This window comes from Giraffa tippelskirchi, chromosome 7, assembly GCF_054371585.1.
Source record: "Giraffa tippelskirchi isolate mGirTip1 chromosome 7, T2T-mGirTip1v1.2.pri, whole genome shotgun sequence".
Classification (NCBI taxonomy): Eukaryota; Metazoa; Chordata; class Mammalia; order Artiodactyla; family Giraffidae; genus Giraffa; species Giraffa tippelskirchi.
In genome coordinates, this window is record NC_137281.1 from 160,365,624 (window position 1) to 160,374,752 (window position 9,129).

General features: G+C 41.5%; 1 protein-coding gene across 14 annotated transcripts in view; it reads right to left on the bottom strand.

The window, feature by feature from the left end:
• The window catches only part of EFCAB11 (EF-hand calcium binding domain 11), a 221,690-nt gene that overhangs the window by 64,767 nt on the left and 147,794 nt on the right, over window positions 1–9,129 (bottom strand). The gene's annotated exons all lie outside the window — the stretch shown is intronic.

The following is a 9,129-nucleotide window of genomic DNA, read 5'->3' on the forward strand; positions in this document are numbered from 1 at the left end:
GTTTCCTAAAAGCAATCAAAACAAAGGTACTCTTCAGCACACACGCTATTTAATAAACTATTAGAGCGTCTTGCCATGGTGAAAAGGCAGGAAAAACAGGTAAGAGAAATTAATAGGAAAGAAATATCACTAATTACGGAAGTCATGCTTATATAACCCAACAAACTCAAAGGAAGCTACTAAAAATTGCTGAAATAAAATAATTCAAGAATATTTACCATGTAAAACGTATTACAGGATAACAAGAGCATTCCTTTTTAATGACAGTAAGTAATATTTTTGTTTTGAAAACAGATTTCCCTTATAACAAGGGCAAAATATATCTTCTCTTAATATACTTTTATTGAGTACCTACTTGGAGCGACTTAGCAGCAGCAGCAGCAGCAACTTGGTAACTAACCTGATAAAGCAATACATAAAGAATTCTCAAAACTCAGTAATAAGAAAGTAAACAACATAACAAAAGATGGGCAAAAGATTTGAACTAAAGAAGACATACAAGGACTTCCCTGGTGGTCCAGTGGCTAAGACTCCATGCTCCCAATTCAGGGGGCCCCACTGGACCCCTGGTCAGGGAACTAGAACACACACACTGCATCTAAAGACCCCTCCTGCTGCAACGTGGTATAGCCATGTAAATAAATATAAGAAAAGAAGATACACAGATGTAAAATAAACTCATGAAAAGATTTCCAATGTCAGTGGTCACTAGGAAAGTATGACTGGAAACCACAATGAGATAACCACCGCATGCTTTAAAGAATGGCTCAGTTTACAAAGACCACGTACGGATGAAGACACAGAGCAACTGGAATTCTCATTCACCGCTGGCGGGAATGAAAACGCTTTGCAAAGTTTGGCAGTTTCTTAAAACATTAAACACACACCTACCATATAATCGAGCCATTCTACTCCTAGGTGTTTACCCAAGGGAAGAAGCACATATGTAAAGACCTGAATGGCACAGCAGCTTTGTTTGCAACCTCCAAAACCCCAAACCCAACTGGCCATCAACATGTGAATGGATAAGCCAACTCTTGCACATCAATAAAATGAAATACTACTCAAGATTAAAAGGGGATGAACTGCTGATAATATGGATAAATCTCAAAGTAATTAGGCTGAGTCAAAGAAGCCAGATCAAAAAAAGTACATTTTGAATGATTCCATTTATATAATATTCTAACAATGGGAACGAATCTGCAGTGTCAGAGAACACTTCAGTGGTTTCCTATAAAGAAGAAGCAGGAAGGTGAGAAGGGGTAGGAGGCTGGGATTGCCAAGGCATACCAGGAAACATCTGATGGTGATGACTGTCTTAATTATCTTCACTGTAGTGATATTTCATTTGATACACATCTCAAAAACTACTAAACTGTATACTTTATGTGCAGTTTATTACATGTCAATTATATTGCAATATAGATGTTGAAAAACGCTTTAGGTAGAAAATCACTTATACCATCATCTTTTATAATATGGCAAAAACCCAGTAGGAAATCCAAGTGTCCCATGAAAAGAAAACAGTTCAGTAAACTACGGTTCATCAATTTACCATAAAGCCTTTCTGTTGTTAAATAATGTATGTGATGCCATGTAGATACAAATTAGTATTCTCTCATAGTAGAATATGAAATGATATATACAACATTACTACAACTATGCAAAACCCTGTGATCACGTATGGCTGAAGACTAAAAGATGCCACAGGGAAAGCTAACAGTTGTCATTGTAGAGTAAGAAATTATATGTACAGATGTAGAGTTGTTGAAATAAATTTTTCTTTTTAAAAAAAGAATAGCACGTTTGGTTTCCAGAGTTTTGTTAACATCTTTCTAAAGCACTCTCTAAAGTAGTCAGTGAGTTCAGGGACTTGTCTGGTGCTCTGGTGGTTAAGAACCTGTCTGGCAATGCAAGGAACATGGGCTCAATCCCTGGTCCGGGAAGTAAGATCCCACACGCCACTGGGCGCAGCCACTACTGAAGTCCACATGCCCTAGAGGCCACGCTCCACGGCCAGAGAGAATCCCCTCCTCCCCGGCGACAGCTGAGAAGGCCTGCACACGGCGATGAAGACCCTGCACAGCCAAAATAAATAAATAAAAGGTCTTAATTTTTTTTCTAAAAAATAAAAAAAAAAATAAAGTTTTCAGCAAGTTCAGCAGTAAGGAGACAAAGAAGCCCAGTGAGATTTCAGTGCTGACTCTCCAACAGGGGAGTCGCTGTTTGCCTCCTTTCTCTCCCCAGGCACTCTGCTCCGTTTCCACTCGCCCCCCTCCCGCTGTGATCTTCCATCCCCAGGACACTGCTTTCTTCAAGGCCTTGCCATTCTTGCCCCCGCTCCATCACGATTCTGCACACTAAACCTCAGTCTCCATGCTGCCTTCAAGACAGACTACATCACCCATTTCCCTCATTGAAACTAACAGAAGACTCCCTGCTGCCCACATAATATGGGTAGCTACTTAATATCAGTCTCTCAAGAGCTACTGCAACCTCTACTTCCAGCCTTATTTCTCACATTATTTCCTTATTCCCAGACTGTTATTTCTTAATCCTTAATTCCTAGGCCCCACCCTAGGTTCTGGGAGTATAAAAATGAAGAATATTATTTATGTGATGGCTAATTTTTTGTACCACCTGCGCTAGACTATGATGCCTATCTGTTTGGTCGGACACCAGTCTAGGTGTTGCTGGGAAGGTTAATTTTTAGGTATGATAAGCCTCTAAGTCAGGAGACTTTGAGTTGGCAGGTTACACTCCAGGTGGGTGGGACTCCTCCAACCCTTTGAAGGTCTTATGAGAAAAGAGTGAAGTTTCCCAAAGAAGCAGTGATTCTGCCTCCAGAATGCAGTACAGTACCCTTGTCTCAGGCACTTCCTGGGAGTCCAGTGGTTAAGACTCCACATCCCACTGCAGGGGCAGGGGGCACAGGCCAGTTCTATACCCGGTCAGGGAACTAAGATCCCACATGCCCTATGGGATGGCCAAGAAAGAGACAAACGTAAATTAGAGAAAGAAAAGAAATCTCAGCTGAGCCTGCAGCCTTCCCTGTGGACTGCAGACCTGCCAGCTCACACTCATGTGAGCCAATTCCTTAAAATAAATCTCTCTCCGTATATTTATGTGTCCTATTGTTTCTATGTCTCTGGAGAACTCTAATGCCATAATGGCTCCTGCATGGATGGAACTCATAGGTCAACCCAGGAAACAGAAATATACACAAATAATTAAATCTAACTTAGAGGGCACCAGAGTAGCCCTTCTGTCATAAACAGTGAAAGAAACATTTTTAAAAATGGTTTTCAGAGATTGGACAGCGAAGCGCAGGGCCTATGATCCTGGAGAGGAAAAGCAAAAGAAGACAGTGCGATGACTGTCCTGACTCTTTGCCTCGAGGTACCCTCCAAACCGAGATGCAGGGGAAGGAAACCCAAGCAGGGGAAAGAGGTCGCCCTGAGCTGAGGAGAGAGAGGTCAGAGTTCAGGGCACGGAAGTGAAGTCGCTCAGTCGTGTCTGATGCTTTGCAACCCCGTGGAGTGGAGCCCGCCAGGCCCCTCTGTCCATGGGCTCCCCACAGAGCACTGAACATGTTCAGCACCAGGGGCATGTCCCTTCTTAAACACCTCTTTCCTCTGCGTGACAGAATTATTTTCAGTAATGATCAAGTAATAATCAGCAATAACCATTATGTTCTTGATTTAGTCTCTGGTTTTAAAACAACCATTAATAATGCAAAGAGGAGAATAAACATCATTTTATCAAATTTTAATCAAATTTTGGTAAAACAGTTCAGGTGTAAACTAAAATTCCTACTTAACAAACATAAATAGGATGCCTCACACTGTCTACTTGGTTTCACTATTTTACATTTTAAACACAAATTAAAACTCTTAAGTGGTCACATACAAGGAAAGACTTAACTCACATTATTTGTTTATTTTCACAGCCACGGTGCTATCATTGTTTATACCATCCCTAGTCACTTTTTATAACTAATTTCTATTGAAGAGTAGTTGCTTTACAAGGCTGTGTTAGTTTCTACTGCCCAGCAAAGTGAATCAGCTCTATGCACACATATATCCTCTCTCCTGGGTTTCCTGCCCATTTAGGTCACTACAGGGCATCAGGTGGAGTCCTTCTGCTGTACAGGATGTTCTTATTAGTTACCTGTTTTATACACAGCATCAGTAGGGTATATACGTCAACTCCAATCCCTCGTCCCCCTTTTCCTCCTTGGCATCCATACGCTTGTTCTCTATAGCTGTGTTTCCACTTCTGCTTTGCAAATAAGATCACCTATACCATTTTCTAGATTGCACATATACAAATCTACCATTTAAACATGGAGCTTCTTATACTATAGGAGATGGAAACAAAAACTATTGGGTTGGCCAAAAAGTTCATTTGGGTTTATGGAAAAACCCAAAAGGACTTTTTGGCCAACTCTACATATTTGAAGCCAGTTCAAATGATTCTGAGCTGCTACTGCTAGAAACTCAACTGTTTAGGGTCTCTTGGACTACAAGGAGATCAAACCAGCCAACCCTAAAGGAAATCAATACTGAATATTCATTGGAAGGACTGAGGCTGAAGCTGAGGCTTCAATACTTTGGCCACCTGATGCAAAGAGCCAACTCATTGGAAAAGACCCTGATGCTGGGAAAGACTGAAGGCAGGAGGAGAAGGGGATGACAGAGGATGAGATGGCTGGATGGCATCACCAACGCGATGGACATGAGTTTGAGCAAGCACTGGCAGATGGTGAAGGACGGGAAGCCTGGTGTGTGCAGTCCATGGGGCTGCAAAGAGTCGGACATGACTGAGCGGCTGAACAACAGCAGGGGCTAGAAAGTACTGCTATGTGCTTTCAAAATAAGCACATGTAGCTGTTTAATAAAAGGAAGCGATAATAATGTGCAATTTAAAGCTTACATACCTAATCTTAAAACTCAAAAGTAACCTCAGCAATTGTTTAGAATGTAGCTGACACAAGTCCCATTCCGCACCCCACCTGTATTTTATCATCTGATTAGTCAGAGTTGTAGGGACCTGCTGCTGCTGCTAAGTCGCTTCAGTCATGCCCGACTCTGTGCGACCCCATAGACGGCAGCCCACCAGGCTCCCTCGTCCCTGGGATTCTCCAGGTAAGAACACTGGAGTGGGTTGCCATTTCCTTCTCCATGTAGGGACATGAGGACAGATAAAAGATAGGCTTTTAATCATTTTGATAATTATTTAAAATTCTCTTCGGACTTTGTTGTTGTTCAGTCAGTCGCTAGGTCACGTCGGACTCTGTCACCCCATGAACTGCAGCAAGGAACCCCCGGCTTCCTTGTCCTTCACTATCTCCCGGAGCTTGCTCAAACTCATGTCCATCGAGTCGGTGATACCATCCAACCATCTCATCCTCTGTCGTCCCCTTCTCCTCCTGCCTTCAATCTTCCCCAGCAACAGGGACTTTTCCAAGGAGTCAGTTCTTTGCATCAGGTGGCCAAAGTATAGGAGTTTCAGCTTCACAATCAGTCCTTCCAATGAATATTCAGGACTGATTTCCTTTAGGATGGACTGGTTGGATCTCCTTGCAGTCCAAGGGACTCTCAAGAGTCTTCTCTAGCACCATAATTCGAAAGCATCAATTCTTGGGTGCTCAGACTTCTTTATGGTCCAACTCTGAGATCTGTACCTGACCACTGGAAAAACCATAGCTTTGACTACACGGATCTTTGTCAGCAAAGCGATGTCTCTGCTTTTTAATGCACTGTCTAGGTTTGTCATAACTTTTCTTCCAAGGGCATATCTCCAAATTCCCAGCCCCTGAGTTGGTCTGCTCCCTAACCCTGACCTTTGGTGCATCTGGGTTGGGAGTGGCTGAAAGTCTGGAATTTGCGGGGTGGAGTCCCTCAGGGAAGGAGCTGTGCAGAGAAAGTGCTCCAGAGATCTGCTTGGGATACCCTGAGTTATGCAGGGATGAGAATTCAAAAACCTGGGGAAGGAAGTGCCAGGGAAGAGCCAGCTGAACAACTTGATCTCAGGCAGGGATCTTCCTGTTAAGACTGGAGAGACTGCATTGAACACTTTGGCTGTTCAGTAGACTCAACGAAAGTCACACCTCAGGAGCAGGGCTAAATTAGTTGTAGAGTAAAGGGAACTGTAAAAGTATACAGTTCACCCTTGAACAACACAGGATTGAACTGCGAGGGTCTGCTTATACATGGATTTTTTTCCCAATAAATATAGTACCTGTATTTTCATTTTACAGATCTTTAACTAGGTGTGGGGAAATGTTTGGGTCTGATTAGAGATCACAGTGAGTGGAGTCGCTCAGTCGTGTCTGACTCTTTGCAACCCCATGGACTGTAGCCTACCAGGTTCCTCCATCCATGGGATTTTCCAGGCAAGAGTACTGGAGTGGGGTGCCATTTCCTTCTCCGTGAGATCACAGTACATGGATTCAAAAGAACTAGGGTCTGAGTCCTGATTCTGTCCAGAATGTTTCAGCTTCCTGACCTTGGGTGGGTCCTCTTTCGGTTTCTGCTTCTCACGCAGACAGCGGGGGGCGGGGGGGGGGTTGACTACAAGAGGGTCAGTGCTCCGATCTTTGCATTGTTCAAGAGTCCACTGTACAAAGCTTATAAATATGCCTTGAAAAATCAAGCCGATTTGCAAGTAAATTTAACACCTGCCAGAAATAAATCTCAATACTCAAAAGAAGGCATGAAAACCTTGACTCTCGACATCATAACACTTGTAACTGTGGCAGGCAGAATTTCAAGGAATGGCCTTCAATATTCCATACCCTCTGTAAATGTTATGAGAGATCATTCCCATGATTGTTATATAATCCATGTGGCCCTAATCTAATCACAAAAGCCGGTAAAAGCAGAAAGCTTTCTCCAGCTGGAAGCAAAAGAGGAGATCAGAGAGGCTCAAAGAGTTAAGAAGCACGTGACACACCATTGCTGCTTTGAAGACAGGACCACGTGAGAAGGAACGCAGGCATCTTCAAGAGCAAAGAGTAGACTGGCTGACAGCCAGACAGAAAACAAGGGCCTCTGACCCACAGCCACAAGGAACTGGGTTCTACCAACAACCCACATGGGCCTGAAAGAAGATCCTTCCCATGAATTTCTACATAAAAGCTCAGCACAACCAACACCTTGACTCTAGGCAGAGAACTCAGCAGAACACATCACACTGACAACCTGCAGAACTGCGAGATAACAACACGCTGCTCTGAGCTGTGAGGTTTCTGACAATTTGTCACACAGCAATAGAAGGCTCATAAAGTCTATATAGAATCCAATAAAAGATATTGTACACGCTGAAAACAAAATATGACCCATAAACAGGAGAAAACTCAGTCAAAAGAAACACAACCAGAAACAGCAGAGATGACCGAGTTGGCAGGTAAGGACTTCTAATTCTCAGTGAGCTCCAGGGTTTAAAAGAGAAGAAATAAACACAGTGAGGGGGATGGAAAATATAAAAGAGAACCAAACAGAATTCCTAGAGACTGAAAGTATAAGCTCTGAAGCAAACGGTTCACGGGATGAGATCAACAGCATATTGGACATTACAGAAGAAATTCTTTGTAAAGTTAAAGAAATGGAAATAGAAACTTTCCAAACTGAATCTGAGAAAAAAAGGTTGACAGTGAAGTGAAAAGAACATGAGTGACTTGTGGAGCGGCACACGGCGCTCTAACTCACATGCAACCGGGGCACCAGGACGCCAGGGAAGAGGAAACACAGGTGAAGGCGGGGCGGTCAGACGCTGCCCACGTCTGGTGAGCACTGGAGCCTCCTGACCAAACGCAACACACGCGAAGCAGGATGAAGAAAGAACAGTTAGAAGGGACATCGTCATCGAATTGCTGGAGACAAACAAAAACCAAATCTAAAAGCAGCTAGCGAAAAAGACACATCTAGAGAAAAAAATATATAAAAATTACCAATGACTTCTCATCAGAAATAATGGAAACCAGTGAGAATGCCAACTTTCAAATGCTGAAATATCCTTCAAAAATGAAGGAATAAAAACATTCTCAGACAAACAAGCTGAGAAAATTTCCAGCTAGACTAGAAATGTTAAGGAGGTTCTTTAGGCTTATAAAAAAAAAATACAGCATGGAAAACTAGATCTACACAAAGGAAAGAAGAGTCCTGGAAATAAAGGTAAGAAAGGAAGGGAGGAAAAAAAAGGAGAAACAGGAAATATAAACATGACAGGCTTAACCCCACCATATCGATAATTACTTTAAATGTAAATATGATAAACACTGATTAAAAAGCAGAGATTGTCAGAATGAATAAAAAAGTGACTCAACTATATGCCATCCATAGGAAATCCACTTTAATCATAAAGACATAGATAAATTAATAGTAAAAGAATTTTAAAAGATAACAGAAGAGGAATGGCTATATCAATATCACTTCAGAACAAACAATATTATCAGGGATAAAGAGATATTGTATAATAATAACAGAGTTAATCAATTAATCAGGAAGACATAATCCTAAATGTGTATATATCTAATAACAGAGCTTAAAAACACATGAAGCAAAAATCTGGGAGAACTCAAAGAAGAAAGAGACAAATCTATCATCATAGCTGACTGTTTAATACTCCCCTGGCAGTAAATGATGGAACACAAAAGAGACTAGCAGTAAGAATAATGTGACTAAATAACACTGTCGACCAACTTGACCCAACTGACATTTATCGAGCCCCACTTTCACATCTAAAAGATGTTCATTCACTCCATTTCTTATGGAACATTCACCAAGACAGATGATGAGACACAAAAAAAGTTACAATAAATTTAAAGGAATTGAAATGAATAGAATTAAATTAAAAATCAGTAACCAAAAATCTGGAAAATATCCAATTATTTGGAAATTAAGCAACGTATTGGTTAATAGCCCATGGTCCACAGAATAAAATACAAGGAGAATTGGAAACTATTTTGAACTGGATGATCATGAAAACACAAAATTTCTGGAATGCAGTTAAAGTAGTGCTTCTACTGAAATACAAAATTTTAAATGCTGACATTGAAGATGAAAAAAAAAAGACTAGAATCAATGATGGAAACATTTACCTGAAGAAGTCATAAAAAGATCAAGT